The 27,191-nt window shown below is 41.4% G+C and overlaps 1 long non-coding RNA gene across 4 annotated transcripts in view; it reads left to right on the top strand.

Annotated features, from left to right (window-relative positions):
• The first annotated feature begins 294 nt into the window (after positions 1-294).
• The window catches only part of LOC149119555 (uncharacterized), a 227,875-nt gene continuing 200,978 nt past the window's right edge, over positions 295-27,191 (top strand). For 3 of the 4 annotated variants that reach the window (XR_016227736.1, XR_016227739.1, XR_016227737.1), the window contains exons 1-2: positions 295-672; positions 873-973. This is a non-coding gene — a long non-coding RNA (uncharacterized LOC149119555). Of the gene's footprint in view, positions 673-872; positions 979-27,191 lie in introns of all 4 variants that reach the window. The other variant, XR_016227738.1, reaches the window with a different exon arrangement.

Raw genomic sequence — 27,191 nt, forward strand, 5'->3', positions numbered from 1 at the left:
AATTGGCTTATTTCCTTCAAGTCTGCCCTGATTTTATTCTCATATTGAGTCTTCCTTTGGGGCCTCATAGCCCATCACGATAAAATCATTCTCCCCACTTTAGGTCACCCCACAGTTAGGTTTCAGGGCTAAAGGGCAAATGCAAATGCGTTTTATCATCAGGGAGAAAAACGGCCATTAATAAAGGCAGGTGTTGTCAGCTGAGTAAGAAACACACTTGGGTTTCCAGGGCCATCAGTACAAGCACAGTTTGAGTGATCAATGCTGATGGATCAGGCCTTATCTGGCACCTGGTTCACTCGGCCTGCAGTGGCCACCATAAGGCCAATGAGGGTAGCAGCTGGAGGAAATAATCAGAGATTCTGTCTGGCCCAAGAGCACTCTGGGTACTTTGTAAGCGTGATTTATCTAGTGCTCTTCAAAGGACCTTCTCTTGGATTCTGAGCCAGGGGCACATAGCTAAATGTAGAGTTAAATTGTTCTCTACTTGTTCAGTGTGCATAATCTTTTCTAGGCCAAAAGGTTGGAAGTATGTCTATAAAGTGTCTTCATCAAATGCTTGCCTTTTAAAAACTTTGGCTGTTTGGCCTGTTAGACACTTAGAACACAAGGGACTTTGAAAATCACTTGGCCCAGTGACCTTCGATTCCTGACGCCCAGAATTCAGCAGAGGTGGGTTAAAGGCTCCGGAAGAGGGAAAGAAGGGGGGTGGCTGGTGGGGGTGGAGGATGGGTTTGGCCTAGCTGTTCAGATGACTGCTAACTTTTGATTACTTTGACTTATTAAGGTTCTGAAAACTCTTTGGGGGGAAAACGGTTTCAGTGCTAAAAACCTGTGAAAATCCACTGATTTAATAATTCCTGCTTTTACAGATAAACCAAGGATAAACAAGTGAAAGTCACACAAGCCAGTTAATGATAGAGTGTGGTAGGAGCCGCATTCCCTGTCTCTCAGAAGTGATGTTTTCACAGAAGTACGGTAATTCTGTAACTTGTAGAAACACATAAACTTACTTGGGGATGATGATACTACACGTCTGTACACAACATAATCTTATATTAGACCACAGGAAAACAACACATGCTAGTAAAGCTGCACCCAGTGTGATCAGCAGAATTGAAGTCCTTAGCAGCCATAAAGGAAAACTTGGCTTGCTTTTAACTGCCTCTGGGAGGCTGCCTGTAAGCCTTAAGCTATGAAACTTTACAAAGGTAGCAAGTGACTCTAGCATTTTACGAAGCTGTGCTCCTTCTGTCTCATATTACGGAAGATGTAGTTCTGTTTGGCAAATGTCTGTTGACTGCGTCTGGAAAGAAACGAAGAACAAGGTGCAAGGTTGCAGATGCTGTGCCTGAAGGGGTCATTCTGCCTCTGGGCCCACTGTGGTCAGAGTAGTGCTTCCTTCAGCAGTTAGCCACAAGGTGGCCACAGCTCACCCCACACCTGTGTAGAAACGCTTCTGCTTCTCCCCTTCCCTCCCTGTTTCACGTGAAGGGAATTTTAAGTACATTAAGCTGTGTTTTTGGAAGACAAGAATACATATGATTTCATCTTTCATCAGTGAATTTATGGCTTTTTATGAAAGAGCTAAATGAAAAGCAATGGATAATATTTTCAGCTGAAAACGGATATAGCAAGGCATGTGTGTGTGTTAAAGCCCCACTGGCAATTTTGTTGGCTGTTTGGTTTTTTTTATTCTGAAATGAGTAAAGGAAATGATGCTAATATTTTGAGAGAGATTATATACACCATAAAATAATCTTGTGGTATGTGTGTGTAGACAGTGAATTGTGGTCAAGACTCAGGGTAAAAGGAAAATTCACCTTTATCAATGCAGTATATTCTCAAGTGGTGATTTTGAAATTCTCAATCTCAAACTTCATTTCAGTCTGCCTAAGATAATGCTAACAGTGTGGGCACTGGTGTCTGGGCATACTGGTAAGGTGCAAATTGGGGTTCATAAATGCTGGCACCAAAAATTATTTAAATTGTTGAGCTGTCTTTCATCTGTGAAATGGAATAAGAATTTCTTCTTTATAGCCTTGCTTTAGAGATGAACTTGATAATTATGTGAAAGCTTGTAGCATACTGTTTGGTACATTGTAACCATTTCATAATTGTTCCCCTTTCTTTGAGTACATAGCAGCAGTTTGAAGTCAGGATGTTTAAATGAAGATTTGCTACACTATTGAATGAGCCACAGTGTGTCATAAGACTCAAGAGAGCCTGCTTTTCTGGGCTTTTCCTTATGCTTGCTCAGGATAAAAGTCCCAGGTACTTGCTAGTGTAACAACCTAATTTCAGTTACTTTCCATAGAACACAATGAAATTACAAATGAAAATGCAAAACAATAACAGTTGACCTGAGGAAAAACTGAATAATTTTTTTGGCAGGAGAGCCAACAAAGATTGAGTGCAAGGGATGCAGGTGGGGACAGGGAGGTATCGACTGGGCAGTGGATGGTTAGGAATCATTGTCACTAAAAAAAACCTGGGCACTGAAGAGTGAACACAAGAAAATGGCTTCTAAAAGTAGGACATGTTGAAGAATATTAGGTGAAAGCACATGAGATTGCCATTTTGAAGGCCAAGACCCATCAAATATCGATGATTTTAAGTGATTAAACCTAACATTTTGTCTATTTGAAAGACAAACATTGGAACAAGTTGCTACAGGGAGGCCATGGGATTTTTATTACTGAAAATATTTGATAAGAGTCTAGACAGCCATTGGGAGATTTCGATGTTGCGTTTGCTGAGAGCAGGTGGTGGGGAAGATCATCAGTTAAGATTAATTTACCTGTCTGTCTCCTTAAGGAGAACAACTCTTCTTCTAGGATGCTAATGGAAGCTGGTTGGATTATGGACCTTCATGAGAAAAATCCATCAGTATTTTCCTTGTTGAGGAGGCATTTAACTATGTCACGGGTTCTTAGTCTTGGTACTAATAACATAGGGACTGCATGATATTTGTTGTGGGGACTCTCCTGCACATGGTGGGTGTTCAGAAGCATCCCTAGCCTGAATTCACGGGATGCCAGTGGCACCTTCCTACTGTTGTACCCTTCCCCTCCCCAATATCTCAAACACTGCTAAATGTCCTCCGGGGAAGAAAATGAACCCCATTTGAGAACCACTGCTCTAGACAGCAGGCTCCAATCTGAGAACTTACCTGATCAGTTCCTGCAAAATGGTAGGCTTGCTAGTTCACTTACCCCATCTCCCTTTCTTGCCTTGGCATCTACCCCTTGGCTGCTCTTAGGTGTTTTCATGCAGAAATCGTGCTCACAGATACCAGAGTGCCTGGAAGTTCTTCCAGATTTGAGCTTTTTGGAAAATTAAAATTTCCAGTGGCAAATCTGGTTACCATCATTATTGTCATTGTCATCTATTAGTTGAGCATTCTTCAGAACGCTTATGGAAGATGTAATATGGATGGATTTCAAAACTTGCACAAAAAATTTTTCCATTTTCCATGTATTTGGGAACTCTGGGGTAAGACATTCGTTCTCTTTCCTACTTGTCATGTGTGTAATGTGTACCTGGCTAATCAAGCCACCACTCTACCATTTACTAGGTGTGCCTGCAAAGGCCCTTGCACAGGACTGGCAGTGAATCCCCTTGGAAGTTGCACACAGATAATAAGATTGAGTGTCATTTGCTGACAATCTGTACCTTTATGGTTTCTCTCTGGATGCTTAAACTTTGCCAAGTGTTTGCCCTCACCCCATAGTGCAAGTGGACTCAGGTTATGTAGACAGGTAAATGACCTTATTGCTGATCCCTGGGGAGAGAGTTGGATGCTCCCTAGCCGCCTCTGTTGTCTACTCCAGCTGGAGTTGCTACAGTGCTTCCTCTCTCCTCCCACTGAGACCCTCATTCCCTGCCATGTTCATGAGACAATGGTCTCGGAGTAGCTGAGGGACTGGCGGTTTCCAGCTGTTGAAGGTGTATCTAGACCTCTGGAGAGAGGCATCTGCCTTTGCATCCTGCTGTCTGAGAGATGGCTGCGGGGGCAGTCAGGCCAACAGCCCTGTGAGGGCTGCTGCCACTGTGAGTAGTGTCGCTCCCCCTCTTCGTGGAGGAACGACACTAAACCCTGGCTAGGCTTCATATCCGAGTCACGGCACCATTATGTCGCTCCCCCTCTTCGTGGAGGAACGACACAGGACCCTGCGCTGTTCTTTCGTCTGCTCGGCCCTCCCCGGGTTTGCTGCTGGTTCTTCCCGGGTTGGCTACTATCCCTTCCACCTCCGTGGAAGAGCAGTTCCCCCTGGCCACATTCCCCACTTCCGCAGGGGAGCGGCACACTGCCGGCCGGCTCTCTGGGGGGCTGCACGGGTGTTCCTTCAGCTAGATGTTCCCGGTGCATGCCGTCTCTCTCCTCCTTTATAGTCCTCCTCCGCCAATCCTAACTCGGCTGCCCACACGCCGAGTACGCTGCTCTCCTCCAATCAGGAGCAAGTCCTACAGTTTATTGGTTGAACTGGAGGCAGCTGTGCGGAAGCTGTTTACTTCTCTCCCAGCGCCATATTGTGGGAGAGCAGATGCATAGAATAAGTCTTAATTCCAGTAACTCAGTCTAGTCTGGTTTGCTCCCCACAAGTAGAACAAAGTACAACTTCTCAGTGACTCCCAAGGACACCCCATCTACCAAGGATAGGGAAGGAAAGTGTTGGTTGTATAAAGCCAGCTCTTAGGGTGAGTAGGGATTGTGCAAGGGGCCAGCTGTGGATTTTATTTTTGTGCTTCTGAAATAAAAGCAATTTCCCCGCCCTGTGCAAAAGCATAGCAGTGTTGACAGCTGAGAATATATGTGTGACTACTTGGGAGGCAGCAGAATACCATATTGGAAAGAGTCAGACCTTCTTTTAGAGGTCATTTATGTAGCAATTTTGAATGATGTCCTCCTACACTGCTTGGCCTTTTCCATCAGAGGTTCCTGGCCCTTGGGGCACATTGGAATTACCTGGAGAGCTTGTAAATAATTTGAATGCCTGGTCCTCACTTCACACTAATTAAATCAGACTCTGGTGATGAGCCAGACTGGCCATGAGTAGTCTTAAAATTTCTCAGCTGGTTTTAATGTGCAGCCAGAGATAAGGCTGTTATGAGGCTGCTGCTGCTGCTTTTTTAAAAATCTCACAGGATTCCTTTATTTCTCTATGTGCATCACAATTCCGTAGAGAGCTTCTTAGGTCCTATTTGCTGGGCCTCATTCCAGAGTGGTTCAGTAGGTCTGGGGTGAGGCTGCAGAGTTGGCATCTCTAACAAACTCCCAGGTGATACTGATGTTGCTTGTCCTGGGACCACACTTTGAGAATCACTACTCTTTGTGTCAACTTAGATGGCCTCTTAAATTAATTTCTCTGATAGTATTCTCTGCCCTAAGCTTTTCATGGCCACTACATTATACGCTCATTTCTCGGTGCCTTGCAGTGCTAAACTCTTTGCTTAAAAATCTCATTCATCCAAATGTACAGACAAATTAGGGGTACCTAGTAAGTGATGGTGGGCAGTCTTCAGTCTGATTTCTTTGAGCCACCTCTCTCCCTTCATGGACATCATTGGCAATAGCCGATTTGCTGCCTCTTTCTACTCTTCATTTTGTGTTTGCCCTTGGGCACTGATTTTGACACTACCATGCATTTTAGTTTGTTACTCATACTTACTATTGAGTTCAGGATTTTATTTGTTCAGAGGCATGTTTGGTTCCTTCATCTCTTTAGGGCTCTATCTGTGGGGTCTTTACAAGGAAAAGGTAGGCACAGAATGATCTTTTGTGTACCAACAATTTGGGGGCAAGAAAAGCCTTTCTGAAATAACCATTAGATAGGTTCTAGATGCTTTGCTCTTAGGCATGGAGAGGTAGATGGGGTAGGTCAGAGTGAAAGCATTTACTGTAATTTGCCTTGATAGTACTGGTTTCTCTGTTCACTGATTGTCATGGGTTAGGAATGCACTTAGCAGAGGACTTCTATTCCATTGCTGACTCTTCATGGTTGTATTATTGTTCTATTAAGCATAATAAACCAGCACAAACTCAGTACATCTTCTAAATAAACCAACTATGAGTTATATTCTTGTCAGAAGAGAAAAAAGTGAACTAGCCCCTACTCATTTACTCCAAATTTAATGACATCTGATTATCAAAACCACTTGGAGAAGGATCAATGACCTTAGAGTCTTGCCCTTCTGTGGCAGCTTGGGAATCTCTTCCTATGTTCTGGACCCAAGTGCAAACTGAATGACATGAAGTGTGATTGGCTCTCATGCTGTCGGTGTTGAGGACAACATCTTCATTTTATTTGTCCAGGAAAAGTTATTGGGAGGGGGCTGAATAAGAGTCAGATGTTGACAGGGAAAATGGGGAGCTAAGAAGGAGTCATGAGTTGGCAGGCAGGTGGGGTAGTGTGGAGGAGCAGGGAAGGAAAGTGGTGACACAGCTGGGAAAGATGGGACTGATGAGCTCCATCTTCAATGCCAGTGACCTACTTGTGATGCCTAGGCAGCCTAGTATCCAAGAGACTGTTCTAAAGTGATCTGCCGGAACATCATCTATCCTGAAGAATCCAACCAGTGGGCCAATCACTTCAAATGTCCTGTCTGCTGGTGTTGGTGGCATTTTGCTTTTGATGTGTGCTTTTTAACTGATGAATGAAAGCTAGGGTCCTATTATGTCATGACTCAGTAATATGTGCCATATTTAGTAGTTATTTTTGTGAGTCTCTGGACAAAATTCTCTTATAAATGCTCTTGGAAAAAATTGGGAAAAGTAATGCAAGATGTCATCTTGAAACATGCATAAACAAGATGTTTAGGTAAAGAGGTATAATTACAATGAAATCCCATCAGAGGACGTTGGAGTCTTGTATGTAGGTATGCCCTGCTTTACAAAAGCTTGGTGAGCCTCCGATCTAAGGGTTATTAATATTACCAAAGAATTCTTTGTTCTAAAGGATTCACTCAAGGATTCCTCTAAATGTTGCCTTTAAATGTTTGTTTATAAACTGTTCACTACTTGACAGAGAAGCAGGGGAACTTAAACTGTTGGGAGCCACTGCCAGTTGAAGATTAATCCAAAATGTAGATAAAGCCACTTTCTGATTATAATGTGAGTCAATGAGAAAATATAATTAAATTTATAAAATTAATCACCACAGAACTTTTCAGGAGTGTATCTTTTGCTAGAAAGGAGATACACCTGTGGAGTCAGAAAATAGGTCTCAGAGTCTCTCTCTCTCTCTCTTTTTCTCATCTCTCTGGCCTACAAATCTCTCTAAAGGTTATCATCCCACAAATCTTTACTCAGCTCACACAGTTCTCATGAGTTTTGTTCACATTTGCCAAGACTTCACTGCTTTCTGTTTTGCTCCCCTCATAGTGCCTGGCAGGCAGCCTGGATTACAAAAGGCTCCCTGGTAGGTATTTGTGATGGGACGTGAAATGTTCCTTCTACAGTAGGCCAAGAGGTAGACATCAAGCATATGGCTTGTGTAGGTTATAATAAGTCCTGATATGGTTCCCAAAGCCGTTTTTGACGCAGTGATGAGAATTTATACCTGTAGGCCAAAGGAACATAAACACTGACCTGAACTTAATAAATTCAAAGTTCTCTCAAGGACAACTCCCACAAAATTGCAACCCTCATGAAGGTTGCATGAGAGGAAGGCAGATTCTGATGCTTATTTATTACGCCTTTATGCACTTTTTACTGGAAAAACATAGATGCAGAAAATAGGGTAAATCAAATATAAAATGGAATGAGTTATTATAAGGTCAATGTCCCTTTAAATGCCACCCAAGTTAAGAAATAAAATCTCATTAGTCACCTACGAAGCCCCAGCCCAACTAAGTGTCCCATCGTGTCTTTATAGCTTTGGCACCCAACCATGCATCCTTAAGCCCTGTAGTTCAGTTTGGCTTGCTTAAAAAAAATGTCTTCTAAGGGTGTTTTGAATGAAAGTTTCCCCCTTGATCCCTGCCTTTTCTTCCTGGAAATTTATGTGTGTAAGAATCTGGGTCATTTGGTCTGTGATGTTTCCCACAGCCTATATTTTGCTGATTGCATCCATGTGGTTTAGTTTAACACATCCTTCTGCCCTCAGTTTTGCCTGTGCAGTGCTGATTTCATCTATAGCAGTGATTTTTTCCACTAGGGGTGATTTGTATCCCCTCCCTCTACGCTGCCACCAAAGGTCATTGGCAGTGTTTGAAGACAATTTTTGTTTTTATTTTAAAAATTTTTTTGAGGGAGATAGGGAAGGAAGGATGAAGGGAGGGGAAAGAGGAGAAGGAGAGGGAGAGAGAGAGAGGGACATCTTCCATCTGTTGGTTCACTTTACAGTTGCTTGCAACAGCCAGGGCTGGGCCAGGCCAAAGCCGGGAGCCAGGAACTCCATCTAAGTCTTTCCACAGGGACCCTAGTACTTGAGACATCACCTGTTCCCTCCCAGGGTGCACGTTAACAAGAAGCTGGGCTAGAAATAGAGGAACTAGGACTCAAATCAGGTACTCTGATATGGGATGCAAGTGTCCCAAGAGGCATCTTTTTTTTTTTTAACTTTTATTTAATGAATATAAATTTCCAAAGTACGACTTATGGGTTACAATGGCTTCCCCCCCATAACGTCCCTCCCACCCGCAACCCTCCCCTTTCCCACTCCCTCTCCCCTTCCATTCACATCAAGATTCATTTTCGATTCTCCAAGAGGCATCTTAATTGCTGTGCCAAATACTTGCTCCATATCTGATTTTCAAAACAGGGTTGATAGTGCTATTCATATCTACCAGGTAGAAGCCAGAGATAGTGTTCAATATCCAATGATACACAAGACATTTTGCAGCTCCAAATGTCAATAATAAAATTGGGAATCCTCAATTGACAGGTTTACTAAGATTCAATGTCACTATTTTTTTTAAAGATTTATTTTACTTGAAAGTCAGAGTTATACAGAGAGGCAGAGAGAGAGAGGTCTTCCATCTGCTGGTTCACTCCCCAGATGGCCACAATGGCTGGTGCTGCACTGATCCGGAGCCAGGAGACTACTCTGGGTCTCCCATGTAGGTGCAGGGACCCAAGGACTTGGGCCATCCTCTACTGCTTCCCAGGCCATAGCAGAGAACTGGGTTGGAAGTGGAGCAGTCGGGTCTCGAACCGGCACCCATATGGAAATCTGGCACTAAAGTCGGTGGCTTTACCCGCTATGCTGAAGCCTTGGCCCCACTATTTTATTGTTTGGTAAGACTATAGATGGTGGGCTTGTGCTGTGGTATAATGGGTAAAGTGCTGCCTGCAGAGCTGGCATCCCATATGGGTGCTAGTTCTAGACCCAGCTGTGCCACTTCCAATCCAACTCACTGCTAACGTGCCTGGGAAAGCAGCAGAAGATGGCCCAAGTCCTTGGGCCCCTGTAGCCATGTAAGACCCAGATGAAGTTCCTGGCTTTGGTAGGGCCCAGCCCTGGCCATTGTGGCCTTTTGGGGGAGTGAACCAGCATATGGAAGATCTCTGCCTCTCCCTCTCTGTAACTATGCACTTCAAATAAATACAAAAAGCTTTTAAAAAGACTATAGATGGTATGGTGTTTTATCAGCAGGCCCATAATGCCTGCATACCCCTAATTTTGTGTTAATAGCAGTCTTTGATACTTAGTGCTTAGCTTATTGCTAAAAGATAATGTTCTAGTTAGTACTTCATTTATTAGGTGAAATACTTCAATAAAAAGACCCTCCCTTCACATATCATTTGGGTACCCAATGGTACATCTCATATAAGAAATGAGTAAGAGCAGGCAGGCTTTTGGTGTAGTGGTTAAGAAGCCAGTTGGGATGCCCACACCTCATATCAGAGCACCTGAGTTTGGGCCCCAGCTGCACACCTTACCTCAGCTTCCTGCTCATGTGAACCCAAGGAAGCCTCAAGTAATCACTCAAGTCATTGGATGTCTGCCACCTGTCGCTCCCCCATTTGCGGAGGAACGACACCGGACCCTGCGCTGTTCTTTTTGCCCGGCCCTTCCCGGGTTTGCTGCCAGCCGGACCCTGCGCTGTTCTCTTTCCCCGGCTCTTCCCGGGTTAGCTGCCGCCCCCCCCCCCCCTTCGCGGAGGGGCGGCCCCCCCGCCACTCTCCCCGCTTCCGCCGAGGAGCGGCATACCGCCGGCTGGCTCTCTCAGGGGCTGCTCAGATGTTCCTCAGATGTTTTCCGGTGCATGCTGTCTCTCTCCTTCTTTATAGTCCTCTTCCACCAATCCATGCTCTGCTACCCACACGCCGAGCACACTGCTTTCCTCCAATCAGGAGCAGGATCAGCTCCTGTAGCTCGTCAAATTGGCGAGGCAGCTGTATAGAAGTTGTTTGCTGTCGCTCAGCGCCATATTGTGGGAGAGTAGATGCATAGAATTAGTCTTAGTTCCAGTAATTTAGTCTAGTCTCAGTTGCTCCCCACACCACCCACAAGGGAGACCTAGAATGTGTTTTCAGCTCTTGGCTGTGCAGGCTAGGGAGTTAACCCGTGAATACTCTCTCTCTGTTTTTGCCTTGTTTTCTGTGTCTTTATGCCTTTCAAATAAATAAGCCATTAAGATAGGATAAATAGTTGGTGTTTTTTTTTTTTTTTTTCCTCCCAAGATCTCTATATTTTCAAAGTCTAAGTTAGGGGTGGGGAATGACAGAGAAATCTTCTGTATGCTGTTTTACTTCCCAGGTGGCTACAACGGCCAATGCTGAGCCAGGCTGAAGCCAGCAGCTTCAACCAAGTCTCCCATGTGGATGACAGGGCTCAAACACTTGGGCAATCTTCTGCTGCTTTCCCCAAGCCATTGGCATGGAGCTGGATCAGAAGTGGAGCAGCAAGGACACAAACGTGGGCATCCCAGGTGGCAGTTTTACCTGCTACACCATAGCGCTGTCCACAACAGTTGATTCTTGAATGTCATGAGAAAAAGGCAGTTAATATAGAATACAAAAAAATGTATAGGAATGAAACGGACATCTCGTGATACAATTGTCCTTTTGAGCTCTTGTTGATACACCTCAAACTGTAGTCTTACTATTTTTACTCATTGAATGTTTTGGTTAGAGGCAAATTAGGCCAGTGATTAGAGAGTAGATTAAAATTGTGTTGGTAAAAATTGAAGGAAAAAATAGGAGGGGGGAGGGAATTACTGGAATCTTAGAACTGTACCTATGAAATAAATGCAATCTATTTTTATATTAATAAAAATTAAAAAGATTATAACTAATAAACAGACAAATACTGGAAATTTCACATGGACTAACACGGTAATTGATAAGTGATCGTTTCATACTTTACATTGGAGATGTATAATCTGGAGGAGAGAAGGAACATTATTTGAGAAAGAGTTGAGATATTTGTAAAATTTCATGTGTCATCAATCAGTGGAGAATGAAACTTATTTTAAATAAACTTATTTTTTAAACTTATTTTAAGTATTTTAAAAGAGAATTACTAAGAAGAAAAGAAAGTAAGCATGGGAGTCAAATCACTTTATTTGAGATACAGAAAGAGCAAGAGTGAAAGAGAGCCTCACTGGTTCACTTCCTGCAGTCCACAATGATTAGGACTAGGCCAGGTCTAGAGCCAGGAGCCAGTGATGGAATCCAAGTCTCCTACATGACACAGGAACCCAATTACTTGATCCATCACGACTCCCTCCCAGTGTCTGTGTAGGTTGGAAGCTGAAGTACAGAGGCAGGAATCAAATACAGTGACTCAAATGTTGGATATAGACATCTTAACTGGTAAGCTAAATTGCTACTCTCCATCAAGGTTAATCTTGACTACTGTATTCACTAGATGTATTATATTGGACAAATAATTTGATCCATTTGCACCTCACTTTGTGTATCAATAAAGAAAGTATAATAATGTATACCTTCTATGGTTTAAGTGATAATAAAATGAGATAACATAGATTGCTTTGTCAAATCAAGAAGTGATGACTGGGGGCTGGCGTTGTGTGGTGAGTGGGTAAAGCTGCCACCCACAGTGCCGGCATCTCTTATGTGAGCCAGTTCATGTCCTAGCTACTCCACTTCTGACCCAGCTCCTTGCTAATGGCTTGGGAAAAGCAGTGGAAGATGGCCTGGCTCTCGGGCTCCTGTACTCACCTAGGAGATTGTGAAGAAGCTCCTGGCTTTGGTCTGGCCCAGTCCTGACCATTGAAGCTATGTGGGGCATGAACTAGCAGATGGAAGATCTGTCTCCCTCTCTCCCTGTAATTGACTTTCAAATAAATAAATCTTAAAAAAAGACTGTCTATTTTGCACTAGGTACTATACTATTATGGGCCTTGAATAAATTCAAGAAACAGATAAAAGACTCTTTGCTCATGTAGTTTTAATTCTGGCTAGAGTAGAAAGATGAACAAATGCTGTATAGAATTGACAATATGTTTGATGGTGAAAACTTCTATGGGGGAAAAGTAAAACTGCAGTGTCAAAGAACAAGCCAGAATGTTCTCTGAATTTAAATCAGGTGGTCAGTGAGGATTTCATTGATAATAAAAAATTTTAGGAAAGACCTTCAAAGGATGAAGAAGCAATCAGTGGATATCTGGATAAAGTGCATTCCAGGAAAAGTAATTAGCAAACTCAGATCTTTAGGTGGGAAGATGGATGCTGTGTTCAGGGAGCAAAGATGCTAAAATAATTCAAGTGTAGGGAGTGGGGGAATATAGCAGGAATTGGTCAGAGGTGTCTCTTGGGAGGGTATTTTGGTTGAGATAGGAAGATGTTGGAGGCTTTCAAGCAGAATAGTGATAAAACTTGAAAAAATTTTTTTCTTTGAAAGGCAGAGTGACAGCGTTCCATCTACCCACATGGCTGCAACAGTCCATATGGCTGCCATGCCAAAGCTGGGCACCCAGAAATCCATCTTGGTCTCCCATGTGGGTGGCAAGGGACTCAAGTAAGTGAGCCATCACCTGTCATCTCCTGGAGTTGGCATTAGCCAAAAGCTGGATTGAAAATGGAATACTCAGGACTGAAATTCATATGGAGACACAGGAGACCTCGAATAGCTAAAGCAATCTTGTACAACAAAAACAAAGCCGGAGGCATCACAATACCAGATTTCAGCACATACTACAGGGCAGTTGTAATCAAAACAGCATGGTACTGGTACAGAAACAGATGGATAGACCAATGGAACAGAATTGAAACACCAGAAATCAACCCAAACATCTACAGCCAACTCATATTTGATCAAGGATCCAAAACCAATCCCTGGAGTAAGGACAGTCTATTCAATAAATGGTGCTGGGAAAATTGGATTTCCACGTGCAGAATCATGAAGCAAGACCCCTACCTTTCACCTTACACAAAAATTCACTCAACATGGATTAAAGACTTAAATCTATGACCTGACACCATCAAATTATTAGAGAGCATTGGAGAAACTCTGCAAGATATAGGTACCGGCAATGACTTCTTAGAAAACACCCCAGAAGCACAGGCAGTCAAAGCCAAAATTAACATTTGGGATTGCATCAAATTGAGAAGTTTCTGTACTGCAAAAGAAACAGTCAGGAAAGTGAAGAGGCAACCAACAGAATGGGAAAAAATATTTGCAAACTATGCAACTGATAAAGGGTTGATAATCAGAATCTACAAAGAAATCAAGAAACTCCACAACATCAAAACAAACAACCCACTTAAGAGATGGGCCAAGGACCTCAATACTCAGGATTTGAACCGGGCACTTGGATATGAGGTGTGATGTCATAAGCAGTGACTTAACCACTGAGCCAAATGTCCACCCATGATTTACTCTTTAAAAAATTTTATATTGGTTGCTGTGTCTAGAATAGACTGTAGTAGCACAAAGGAGACCTAGTGAGAGATAATGGTGGCTTGGACCAGGAGGGGGAAGTAGGTAGAGTGGTCATATTTAGAGGTAAGTCATAAGGATGTGTGGATGGATTGGGTATGAGCATCCTGAGAGGCGAAGATTCACAGGTGACTCCAGGGTTTTCAGAATGAGTAATTTGATTGGTGTTAGCTGCCACTTACTATGATAGGGAATACTATTGGATGCATGGTTTTTCGGTGGATTTCAGGAGTTTGGGACATAAACATTTTGAGAGAGATTTTTAGATATTTCATTGAATTGTCACTGAATTGGCAGTTAAACCTAGTATTCTGCAGCTCAAGAGGACAATCTGCGCTAGAGACTGTATTTAGAATTCAGTAATATAAAAATAGCATTTGAAGCCGTGAGACCCAATGAGATTATCAAAAGGCTGGGTTAAGTAGAGAAGAGATGAGGTCTTGGAGCACTCCAGTATCTAGGGGTTGGATATAGAAGTAGCAAGAAAAGGATATTGAGAAATTGTGGTTAGTGAGATAGGAAGAAAAGCAGAAGTGTTTGGTATTCTGGAGCCAATCAAGATATTACTTTTTTTTTTTAAAAAAGGAAGAGGATCCCCAAATGTTGTCTTTTTTTTGATCTATATTATTTACAAGTTCTGAGACTTGATCATTATATTTGGCAATGAAATGGTTGTTTAAGATGTTGAAAAGAACACGTTGAATGGTGTTTGTAGAGAACGGTCATGGTGGGGAACAATGCCTATTTGGAGTACATTCAAAAAAGACCAGGAAGAGAAATGGAAGAGTTTTTTCCAAAATTTGGTGCTATGAAATAAAGCAGAAAAATGAGGCAGAAGGGATATGTGGACTCAAGACAATATGAAAATTTTTTGACAGAATATATGAATGTCTGGGAATAATTTATTAGAGAAGGAAAAATCAGTGCTGAGAGGAAGGAGAGAATCACTGGAGAGATGTTGAATAACCAAGAGAAGTAAATGCAAATGGAGAGCTTGGCTATTGATCAGAACGGACAGTTCCTCCATTGTGTCGAAAGAGAGGGTAGAGCATACAGACACACAGGTAGGCAGGTTAATGGAGGGGTGAGTGCCTGTGGAAATTCTCTGCCAATTGTTTTTTTTTGTTTTTCATGAAACAGGAAAGATGACTCAGCAGCTGAAAATAAGGAGGAAGAGACTTTAAGAGATAGAGGAAAAAGTATGATTTAGTTATTTAGTGGTAGAGTGAATGGATGAGTGAGGAATATGCTGTGGTTATCAGCCTTACTAAGGACTCACTTGAGGGAATCATTTCTGTAGAGTTATGATTACAGCTGTGACTTTTTTCTCTAGCACTTTCTAGGTTGCATGGATGTAGGTCTAGAACAGCAGAGACCTAGATGTAACAAGGTGTGGGATTTGGTTTGGCAATTATGATGAGAAAGGAGCAATGGAATGGATACTGCAAATGAGTGGTATATCCCATTGAACTGATGATGGGTAAACAGGGAGGGAGGGCTAGTGGGGAGGAGAGGGATAATGAAAGGGTGATAGGACCCATGGACTTCGACACATCAGTGAGGTAGAGACAGGATACCTAAGGGAATACATCTGAAAGATAGGAAGTGGTGTTTGGGAAGTAAAATGATTGAAATTAAGATGATGGAGGGGTATTAGTGGTAATGACAAAATTTTTGGATATGGCCATGTGAGTGTATGGTTGAGGTAAGGCAACAAGTTCAGTGCTTGGCAGGTAGTAGGCTTTCAATAAATGTTCAATTCTTTTCCTGCTATTTGATTAAGGTACCAAAAGTCTGGATCACTTCTTAGTGATAAATTATCTCTCTTAAAGCTAACCAAACAATCCCAAGCCACCTTCCAAATTCCTTGCACACATCCCTCATTTCAGCTGGAGAGTTTCTGTGTTTTAATAAATTGTGGTGGTTAGTTCAAGTTTTTGGTGCTTGGACTTTGCCTCCCACATACATTGCTGATGTGCTAGTTGATCTAAACATATTTTCTTTTGGATATGGTCTCTATCTTTCTCAATACCGCATCCAGGTCTCTACTACCAACCAGTAATTTCCAAGTATGATTTGTCATCCTTGGGCTACTGGTAAATTCACTGAGATTGTTTTAGTTTATCGATTTGATGAAACTCAATTATTTCTAAAAAAAAAAAAAAGGTCTTGAGCCATATTTAATTTTCCAGTGTGGGAATAAATGCCTTCTTAGCTGAGGAAAGGAAAAATGGTTTTCAATGTTGAGTAATGATGTTTTAGTTGTGTGGTTTCTACAGTGGCGTGCTTTCTCTAGGACAGCCCCATGGAAGAATGCTGTTTTTTTTTTTTTTCCAGATTAGCTTAATAAAAAGAAAATGGTAGGAAATTAGTTTCTCAGGATACTTTTATACCAGATCATTATTATTAGAGTTTGTCCTAAAGAGTGGCACTAATTTGAAATGTTAGGGTTTGAGTGTGTATTTTAAATCTTTAAATTATAACCATTCAGATAATTGTATTGGATTATTTTAGTTTTATCAGAGAAAGCAAAATGAGTAATGCTTTAAAAACGATTCGTGTTTCAGAGTAACTTCAGATTCTAAGTGACTAAAAACATGAACCGTGTCTGAGTCACTTTGCTTTAACTATATTTTGGGGGTTGATTTATTTGATTGCCTTGAGCAGAACACATTTGTTTCCTAGTGATGGCTCACTCTTCCCCTGCTTTCACGGGGGTGGAACTCTTTGAAGATGCAAAGTGATTATTTTTGGTTTTGTCAGTCAAAAGAAATAGAGTGAGATAAAAAGCATTAATTCCTAAACTTAATTTTCTAGCAATCTCAAAAGATGACTGTTGATTATCACAAAGTGTTGGTAGAATTTATTTGATGGCACAATTATTGGAATAGTTGTTTGGAAAGTTACCTTTCTGCTGTAGTTCCAATTAAATCTTATTTAATGAGTAGGGGATAGTGCTGTGGGGATTACAGAGGAGTATGATTTATGATTCCTGCACTCAGTGTTTTTCAGTCTAGTTGGAAAGACATACTGTACTGACATGAAGATGCAACAAACATGCAAAATTGTAAATGTTCAACATTAAATGTGCATGACTGGTGAGAACTATAGGACTTCAAAAGACAGGACTATCATGGCTTGAGGAGGTAGAGGTTGTATGTATGAAGGAACTTCAAAAAGGTCATGGGAAATGGTATTAAAAGGTAAGTTTATTTTGGTACAAAATTTTGAGATTCATTCATAGAAGGTTCTTTCAGCTCATGGAGAATGTGTATTATGAAAGACCTATATGTGGACTTCAAAATTTTTTGTCACCGAAATAAACTTACTGTATAGCAATGAAGATCTGGAGCCAGAAGCTCTTGGGGTCACTTTCCTACTCTTCCTCCTAAGAGCTGTGAGAGCTTGAGTGAGTTACTAAACCTCTCTTGACCTTGTTTCTCTTATGCAAAGGGGAACAGCAGAAAGACTTGACCCATAAAGCAGTTGTTAGGACTACATTAGTTGATAGAAAATCTTAGTCATTGTTAGCAAATACAACTCTCTAGAGTTGTGCTTTGAAATATCAACCTCATTTTTTTTTTTGAGAAATGGTAAAGTCATTGTGCTATAATCAATTGTTCTCTCTTCATTTCCTGAATACATTTCTTAGGTCTTTCTTGTTTACCAATTAGCTTCTGCCTCTGTATTTGGTCCCTGTTGTGTGTGTGTGTGTGTGTGTGTGTGTGTGTGTATACACACACACATATATAATCTTTGATATTCCTCCTCCTGGTTTCATCCAATATTCAGTTGTGTACAAATCAGCCAAGATGAAGTAAGCATTCATGGCAATACTGGAGTTCCATACAAGTATTCCAAAAGGTAACTATAATCTATTGGACATTCTTCAGGCTGGCTGATGCCAACACTACATTCTCATTGGCTATGGGCTTCCAGGGGCCTGGAGGCAAAGTCAGCCAGGAGAGGTGGCTCACTGTAGTGTTGTCTGAGAGATTTATGGATGTACTTACAGACTTAGGTTCATCAAGAAATACTACCAGATTGAGAGGAAATAAACAAGGAAGGAGGAAGGCTGGGAGTGTGGGCGGGTAGGGTGGTAAGTATCACTATGCTTCTAAACTTGTATTTATAAAATACATGTAAGTTGTTTACTTTAAATGAAAGATACTGCCAGAGTTTCAAAGATTCACTGTGAGAATACATCAGTATGTTTTTTTTTAAAGATTTATTTATTTATTTGAAAGTCAGAGTTAAATAGAGGAGGAGAGGAGAGAGAGAAAGAGATATCTTCCATCTGCTGGTTCACTCCCCAATTGGCCACAATGGCTGGAGCTGTGCTAATCCAAAGCCAGGAACTTCCTCTGGGTCTCCCACGTGGGTGCAGGGACCCAAGGACTCTGGCCATCTTCTACTGCTTTCCCAGGCCACAGCAGAGAGCTGGATCAGAAGTGGAGCAGCTGAGACTTGAATCGGCACCCATATGGGATGCCAGTGCTGCAGGTGGCAGCTTTACCCCCAATGCACCATGCCGGCCCCACATCAGTATGCTCTAATACCATGTGTGGGACCTTAAAAAGTTGGTTTCCTGAATCCTTAAAGGATGATTCACCTCTTTGAGGCTTAGCCATGTTTTCCCAATCTTTGTATCGTCGGGCAGAAAACTGTGATTTAAACATGGCATCCCAATGAGTCAGGAAATGACTTCATTTCTTAGCAAACTGCTTTTCTGTCAAATGGGAAGCCCTGAAATAGACGTGCCTCGTATCTCTGCTGCAAGCGTTTGCTGTCATTTAGAGGAGCTATTGCTCTATCAGAACCCACACTAAAGGCTGTTATTCCAGGGAGAGAATTTTGTTATAAAGAAGTGATTTGTTATTTTAAAACTTGGCAAACAAACATAGGAAGAGGGGAAAAAAGTTCATTTGCAGAGATAGCAGTAACTCTTGATGTGGTATTCTACCTTGTTTTGCTTCATTTTACAAAAGGGTCAGGATTTGGCACAGGTTAAAATTTTGTAAAACTGATTTATCAGGCTTAGCCAGCTTCTGCTCATTGACCTTGAAAATGACTGTCTTGTCCTTTATACACATACATGTGATACTCCTTCTGTTGCTTAAGTGGACAGAGTTAGAAGAAAATACCTGACAAGGCAGTACACATGCCTGTGATCATAATCAGGAATTGGAAGAAATTGACACTTGACAAAAAAATTTGAATTTAAGTTTTTAAAAGCTGTGCTATGTCTGTGTCTCCATCAGTGATTGCCTGTACTCACTTATCATTTATTCAAAGTCTCATTGGAAGCAATTACAGACATTTTAGAATAGACAGTCAAAATAACAAGTCATTTAGACCGGCAATTATGCATTATATGTAGTTGTCCTTTATATTAGAAGATGACACTATTGATGCTACAACCTTTCCATGTTAAAATGTGGCTGAAAGACTGAAGTGTGACTGTCAGATTCTTACCCTTGGATCACACACTCTGCCTGTCATTTTGCTGTGAACTCATGTGGCAGCCTGCAGGCGTCCTGGCTTTTCTTCTCCACCTCTTAGCCTCATGGTCAGGGCCTAATTAGACATCAGTAGCAGGCAAAGAACGTATTTACTAAGTCCGCTTATGTGGGAAGCAGTTTAGAGGCCTCGCTGAGGGTTACCAGCTCCTGGCTGATTCTTGAGCTTGGATTCACTGGAGGTGAAGTTGGCTTGGCAGGCATTTCTCTTGGGGTGACAAAACAGGGGTGCTTTCCCACTAAACCTGATGTCCTTCAGAACTTCCAGTTAATCCATGTCTTAGTGGAGGCTGTGAAGACAGAATTTATTTGTTGAATTTATATTTATGGAACGTGGCAGTCTAACTGTGTTTAATGTGTTTGGTTGATTTGCAAAATGGGCTGTCTTAAAAAAATCAAGTTGTAAAGGCTGTATCTTTCACTGAGAGGCAGAGTTAATAAGGAACAGCTGGGGCCGAGTGATGTCATGTGCCACCTGCATGAAAGGCCGCTCAGAGGCTCACACCAAGAGAGTGCTCCACAGAAGTGGGTTTCAAACCTATTATTATTATTATTTTGTAATTTTTTTGCAGAGAAACATTTTTCCCATTGAAATCATTTTTAAAACCCCAAAATATAGCACAAAAATGCAAGCTGACTTGCTGTGGGTGAAGTTAATGATGAGGAGTCCAGGACTCATTCAGCTTTCCTATCATAAACAACAGTCCTGGAGGCTCCTCCCTGGAGTTTTGGGGAGCAAGGATGCACAACAAGAGGGTGGGATGTGTGTATCCCACCGGTGGGATGTGTGAATCCCATGGATTTATTTGGGTGTGGAAGAAGGTATTAGTAATTCAATTTATATTTATTTGCCATTTAAAAGTTACTGTTTTTATATCCATGATAGGGTAACACACTAATACACTGGCACACATAATTTAGAATTAAGCAACATGTATTAAGGAGCATGTTCAATATTTTTAATGATAGAAACATATCATCAAGAATATTTGGAGTTTGCTGCTCTATAAGTCAGGAAAGATGGTTCATGGACACAAGTGGATAATTCATGGACAGGCTGTAAGAAAGCTGGCTGGCTGGAATGTTGGAATGTCCTTAGACCAGTAAGACAGTGGCACCAGAGGGTAGGATGAAATTTTACCTTTGGATCTTACAGTAGTGCTAAATGGTGGCTGTTAAGATAATAGGTCCCAGTTCCTAGAATCTATTGGGGAAAATGTTGTTGGCAAATGTGATGATGTTAAGAATCTTAAGATAAGGAGATAGTCCTAATCCTAGATCATCTGGTTCATCCCTAAATGCATCAAAAGTATCATCATAAGATGGGGTGGGGGAAGGGAATATTTGACACACGCAGCAGAATGTGATGTGAAGATGGAGTCAGATGTTTAGGGTAATGCAACCCAAGCCACCGCATGATGGCAGCCAACAGAACCTGGAAGAGGCAGGGGGCAGACTATTTGGGAGAGTACAGTTGCACTAACACCTTGATTTTAGTACAGTGATGCTGGTTTCAGACTTGCGGTCTCCAGAATTGTGAATGAGAGGGCAAATTCTGTTGTGTTGAACTACCAAGTTTGTGGTAATTTGTCACAGCAGCAACAGGAAAACTAGTAACTGCCCCCTACCTTTTTCCATAGCAGAAGATAAGTTGGATGAGCAGTCCTTAAAGTGGTTTTATAGACTTGAATGCCAAAGGGGCCAGGAAGGTGTGTATTATTGATTAATATTATAGGGTGTGTTACAAGTGGTGAACTCAGGAGCATGAGCCCTGATTAAAGCCAGTGAAATTCAAATACTTTTAATATTCTATGCTGAGCAAACTAGTTCTACATTCTGATCTGGTTAATTTCTGATACCCTTGACTCTAAGCTAAAAACACTTGGGGAAGCTTATCACCAACGCTCATGTAGAGGTAACATAGCCACTCTATTTAATGGCTTGGGCTAAAGAAGAACATGAAGAGGCAGAGGTAGTTTGACCCAAAAATTTCAGTAGATTCTATGGCCCACATCTCATGGCCGCAACTTGAAGTCAGGCAGTATACCAGGGCAAGCCCTGACTCTGATAGGAAAAATACTGACAAAATTTTCATCTACCCCAGCTTTAATGTATGTATATGTATGTGTAATATATATATATATATATATATACACACACACACATAATATATTCCCATATTTATAAATAAGCAAATCTCAAAATCTGTTCCTCCCATCACCAGGGCCACCCACATAATAATAAAAGGGACTGGGCCTTGCCATGGCTAAGATATTCACAATAGCCTAGGGCCATATTTTCTGCATCCTAAGCCATAGGTAAAGGAATCTAAGTTTGGAAATATTAGGGTATGTTTGTCTTTTATAACCAGAAAACTAGTGCTAAGAAAAGATCATTGTAGACTTCAGCTGAAATGCTCTAAATCAAGGAATTAGCAATGACAAGAATGATGGCAAATGCCACTTTGAGGAGAAAGATTAAAGAACAAGAGGTGCCGAGTATAGTTTTCAACCCACCTCAGTGTATTTCAGATTTGTTTGGATTAATCCATTTATATTTAATATTAGGTGCCTGGGACATCGGTTCCCTATTTTTTATGTGTTCTGTAGCCAATTTTATTTCATTTTATTTTTTATTTTCCCCCAAAGCAACATTTTATTTAAGGAATATAAACTTCGTGCATTTCTTCAGTACAACTTTAGGAATATAGTGATTCTCCCCACCATAGCTACCCTCCCACCCACACTCCTACCCCTCCCCTTCCTCCCTCTACCATCCCCAGTCCCATTCTCCACTAAAATCCATTTTCAATTAATTTTATATACAAAAGACCAACTCTATAGTAAGTAAAGAGTTCAACAATTTACGTGAAAAAACAATAACAAAACTGTTCCTCAACAGTCGAGACAAGGGCTGTTCAAAGTCATTGCATTTTTTTTATTTTGTATTTTTATTTATTTTTTTTGACAGGTAGAGTTAGACAGTGAGAGAGAGAGAGACAGAAAGGTCTTCCTTCCGTTGGTACACCCCCAAATGGCTGTTATGGCCAGTGCGCTGCACCGATCCAAAGCCAGGAGCCAGGTGCTTCCTCCTGGTCTCCCATGCAGGTGCAGGGCCCAAGCACTTGGGCCATCCTCCACTGCCTTCCCAGGCCACAGCTGAGAGCTGGACTGGAAGTGGAGCAACTGGGACAGAATCCGGCACCTTCACCGGGACTAGAATCTGGGGTGCTGGCGCTGCAGGCGGAGGACTAGCCAAGTGAGCCATGGTGCTGGCCAAAGTCATTGCATCTTGAAGTTAATTTCACTTCTTTCTTTTTTTTTTTAAAGAAACTTAATTAATTTTAAAGAAGCTGAAATTCATATGGAGACACAGGAGACCTCGAATAGCTAAAGCAATCTTGTACAAAAAAAAAAAAAAAAAAAAAAAACAAAGCTGGAGGCATCACAATACCAGATTTCAGGACATACTACAGGGCAGTTGTAATCAAAACAGCATGGTACTGGTACAGAAACAGATGGATAGACCAATGGAATAGAATTGAAACACCAGAAATCAATCCAAACATCTACAGCCAACTCATATTTGATCAAGGATCCAAAACCAATCCCTGGAGTAAGGACAGTCTATTCAATAAATGGTGCTGGGAAAATTGGATTTCCACGTGCAGAATCATGAAGCAAGACCCCTACCTTTCACCTTACACAAAAATTCACTCAACATGGATAAAGACTTAAATCTATGACCTGACACCATTAAATTATTAGAGAGCATTGGAAAAACCCTGCAAGATATAGGTACCGGCAATGACTTCTTGGAAAACACCCCAGAAGCACAGGCAGTCAAAGCCAAAATTAACATTTGGGATTGCATCAAATTGAGAAGTTTCTGTACTGCAAAAGAAACAGTCAGGAAAGTGAAGAGGCAACCAACAGAATGGGAAAAATATTTGCAAACTATGCAACTGATAAAGGGTTGATAATCAGAATCTACAAAGAAATCAAGAAACTCCACAACATCAAAACAAACAACCCACTTAAGAGATGGGCCAAGGACCTCAGTAGACATTTTTCAAAAGAGGAAATCCAAATGGCCAACAGACACATGAAAAAATGTTCAAGATCACTAGCAATCAAGAAAATGCAAATAAAAACCACAATGAGGTTCCACCTCACCCCGGTTAGAATGGCTCACATTCAGAAATCTACCAACAATAGATGCTGGAGAGGATGTGGGGAAAAAGGGACACTAACCCACTGTTGGTGGGAATGCAAATTGGTTAAGCCACTATGGAAGTCAGTCTGGAGATTCCTCAGACACCTGAAGATAACCCTACCATTCAACCCAGCCATCGCACTCCTTGGAATTTACCCAAAGGAAATTAAACTGGCAAACAAAAAAGCTGTCTGCACCTTAATGTTTATTGCAGTTCAATTCACAATAGCTAAGACCTGGAACCAACCCAAATGCCCATCAACAGTAGACTGGATAAAGAAATTATGGGACATGTACTCTATAGAATACTATACAGCAGTGAAAAACAATGAAACCCGGTCATTTGCAACAAGATGGAGGAATTTGGAAAACATGCTGAGTGAATTAAGCCAGTCGCAAAGGGACAAATATCATATGTTCTCCCTGATCGGCGACAACTAACTGAGCACCAAAAGGGAAACTTGTTGAACTGAAATGGACACTATGAGAAACAGTGACTTGATCAGTTCTTGTCCTGATGGTTGATGTACAATGTAATACTTTATCCATTTTAGTATTTTTTTTTTGTTCTAGTACCATTGGTTGAACTCTGTAATTAACACACAATTTTTCTTAGGGGTTTAAATTTTAACTGAAAAGTGATCCCTGTTAGGAATTTGGAAAACATTATGCTGAGTGAAATAAGCCAACTCCAAAGGGAGAAATACCACATGTTCTCCCTGATAGGTGACAACTAACTGAGCACCAAAAAGGAAACCTGTTAAAGTGAAATGAAACTATGAGAAACAGTGACTTGATCAGCCCTTGCCCTATTTTTTTAAAATTTTTTATTTTTTAAATTATCATTAAAATTTGTTTTTTTTAACTTTTATTTAATGAATATAAATTTCCAAAGTACAGCTTATGGATTACAATGGCTTCCCCCCCATATCGTCTCTCCCATCCGCATCCCTCCCCTTTCCCACTCCCTCGCCCCTTCCATTCACATGAGGATTCATTTTCGATTCTCTTTATATACAGAAGATCAGTTTAGCATACATTAAGTAAAGTGAAATGAAACTATGAGAAACAGTGACTTGATCAGCCCTCGCCCTGACTATTGATGAACAACTTAATATGTTATCCCTCTTAGTATTTTTGGTTGTTTGTTCTACTTAATACTTTTGGTTGAATACTGTAATCAATACACAATTCTTCTTAAGTGCTGAAACTTAACTGAAAAGTGATCGCTGTAAAATATAAGAGTGGGAAAAGAGAGGGAAGAGATGTGCAATTTGGGACATGCTCAAGCTGACTTACCTCAAACGGTAGAGTTAGAAACATACCAGGGGATTCCAATTCAATCCCATCAAGGTGGCATGTACCAATGCCATCTCACTAGTCCCAGTGATCAATTTCTGTTCACAATTGATCATAATGATAGGACTAAGAACCAAAGGGATCACATAAACAAGAATAGTGTCTGCAAATACTAGCTGATAGAATAAAAAAGGGAGAGAACGATCCAACATGGGAAATGAGATACACAGCAGACCCATAGAATGGCAGATGTCCTAAACAGCACTCTGGCCTCAGAATTAGCCCTTAAGGCATGCGGATCTGGCTGAAATGCCCATGAGAGTATTTCAGGCATGGAAAGCCAAGACACTCTGGGGAAAAAAAAAACCTAAATGAAAGCTCTCCGCGAGTGAGATCCCAGTGGAAAGAACGGGTCATCAAAGAAGGAGGTACCTTTCTCTGAAGGGAGGAGAGAACTTCCACTTTGACCATGGCCTTGTCTAAATATGATCAGAGTCGGTGAACCCAGGGGGCTTCCATAGCCTTGGCAGCTCATGACAAGAGCCTAGGGTGATTACTGATGCCATAAACAAGAGTGTCAATTTGTTAAGTCAACAACAGGAGTCACTGTGCACTTACTCCTCATGTAGGAAATCTGTCCTTAGTGTGCTGTACATTGAGATTTAATGCTATAACTAGTACTCAAACAGTATTTTTCACTTTATGTTTCTGTGTGGGAGCAAACTGTTGAAATCTTTACTTAATGTATGCTAAACTGATCTTCTGTATATAAAGAGAAATGAAAATGAATCTTGATGTGAATGGAAGGGGAGAGGGAGTGGGAAAGGGGAGGCTTGCGGGTGGGAGGGACGTTATCGGGGGGAAGCCATTGTAATCCATAAGCTGTACTTTGGAAATTTATATTCATTAAAATTTTTTTTAAGTTTTATTTAAAGAAGCACCCAAGAATGATACTTACCTTGGGAGCATTTACACTTAGTCATACTATAACTCTTTGAGGACAGAGGTCCTGCATAGGGAGTTAGTGTACAGTGACTCCTGTTGTTAATTAACACTCTTAGGTATGACATCAGTGATCACTGAGGCTCTTGACATGAGCTGCCTAGGCTATGGAAGCCTTCTGAATCCACAAACTCTGTCAGTATTTATACAGGGCCATAGGCAGAGAGGAATTTCCTTTCTTCAGAGAAAAGTATATCCTTCTTTGATGGCTCGTTCTTTACACTGGGGTCTCACCCACTGAGGTCCTTCATGTAGGACATTTTTTTGCCACAGTGTCTTGGCTTTCCATGCCTGAAATGCTCTAGTGGACTTTTCAGCCAGCAGCTCCCTAATTTTAAATGGTTAATGTTTGTTAGCACAAGGGATGTTTTGAAGTGTCAAAACAACATTCAGGGCCGGCGCCGCGGCTCACTAGGCTAATCCTCCGCCTTGCGGCACCGGCACACCAGGTTCTAGTCCCGGTCGGGGCGCTGGATTCTGTCCCGGTTGCCCCTCTTCCAGGCCAGCTCTCTGCTGTGGCCAGGGAGTGCAGTGGAGGATGGCCCAAGTACTTGGGCCCTGCACCCCATGGCAGACCAGGATAAGTACCTGGCTCCTGCCATCGGATCAGTGCGGTGCGCCGGCAGCAGCGCGCCGGCCGTGGCGGCCATTGGAGGGTGAACCAACGGCAAAAGGAAGACCTTTCTCTCTGTCTCTCTCTCTCTCTCACTGTCCACTCTGCCTGTCAAAAAAAAAATTCAGAGAAATTATGTAGTTTATACTCTTCTAGTTATATTTCTATATACTTTTTATAAAGCAAACACTTGCATTAATTACCATTCACACAAAGAAACACAACATAAGCAGTGTCCTAGAAGCCCCACAAATGTCTCTTCCCATGAACAAATCCATCCCTCCACCTACCACTTGGAATCACCATCCTGTTTTTTTATCGGAATAACTTTGGATTTTCCTTAAACTTATATTTTCGGTGTATGCATTTCTAATTAATACAGTTTTACATGTTTTTGAACTTCAAATGTACTTTTCTGTCTTTGCTCATTTTTGTGTTTCTAAAATTCATTCATGTTTTATATGGCTCTAATTCATAAATTTTCATTGTATTCCGAATCACTATTCATTCTGTTGTTGATGGACAGTAATTTCTAGCTTTGGGCAATTAAGAAAAATGAATACTCTTACATATATCGTGATTAAATAAGCATGTGGTTTTTCCCTGTACTAGATAACATTAAAATTGTTTTCTTACGCTTTCACCAACACTGTATGAGTTCTTATTCCTGTTGTATCCTTTAAACACTTG

Source organism: Oryctolagus cuniculus, chromosome X (assembly GCF_051225735.1).
Source record: "Oryctolagus cuniculus isolate XC-2025 breed Fujian yellow rabbit chromosome X, ASM5122573v1, whole genome shotgun sequence".
Taxonomy (NCBI): domain Eukaryota; kingdom Metazoa; phylum Chordata; class Mammalia; order Lagomorpha; family Leporidae; genus Oryctolagus; species Oryctolagus cuniculus.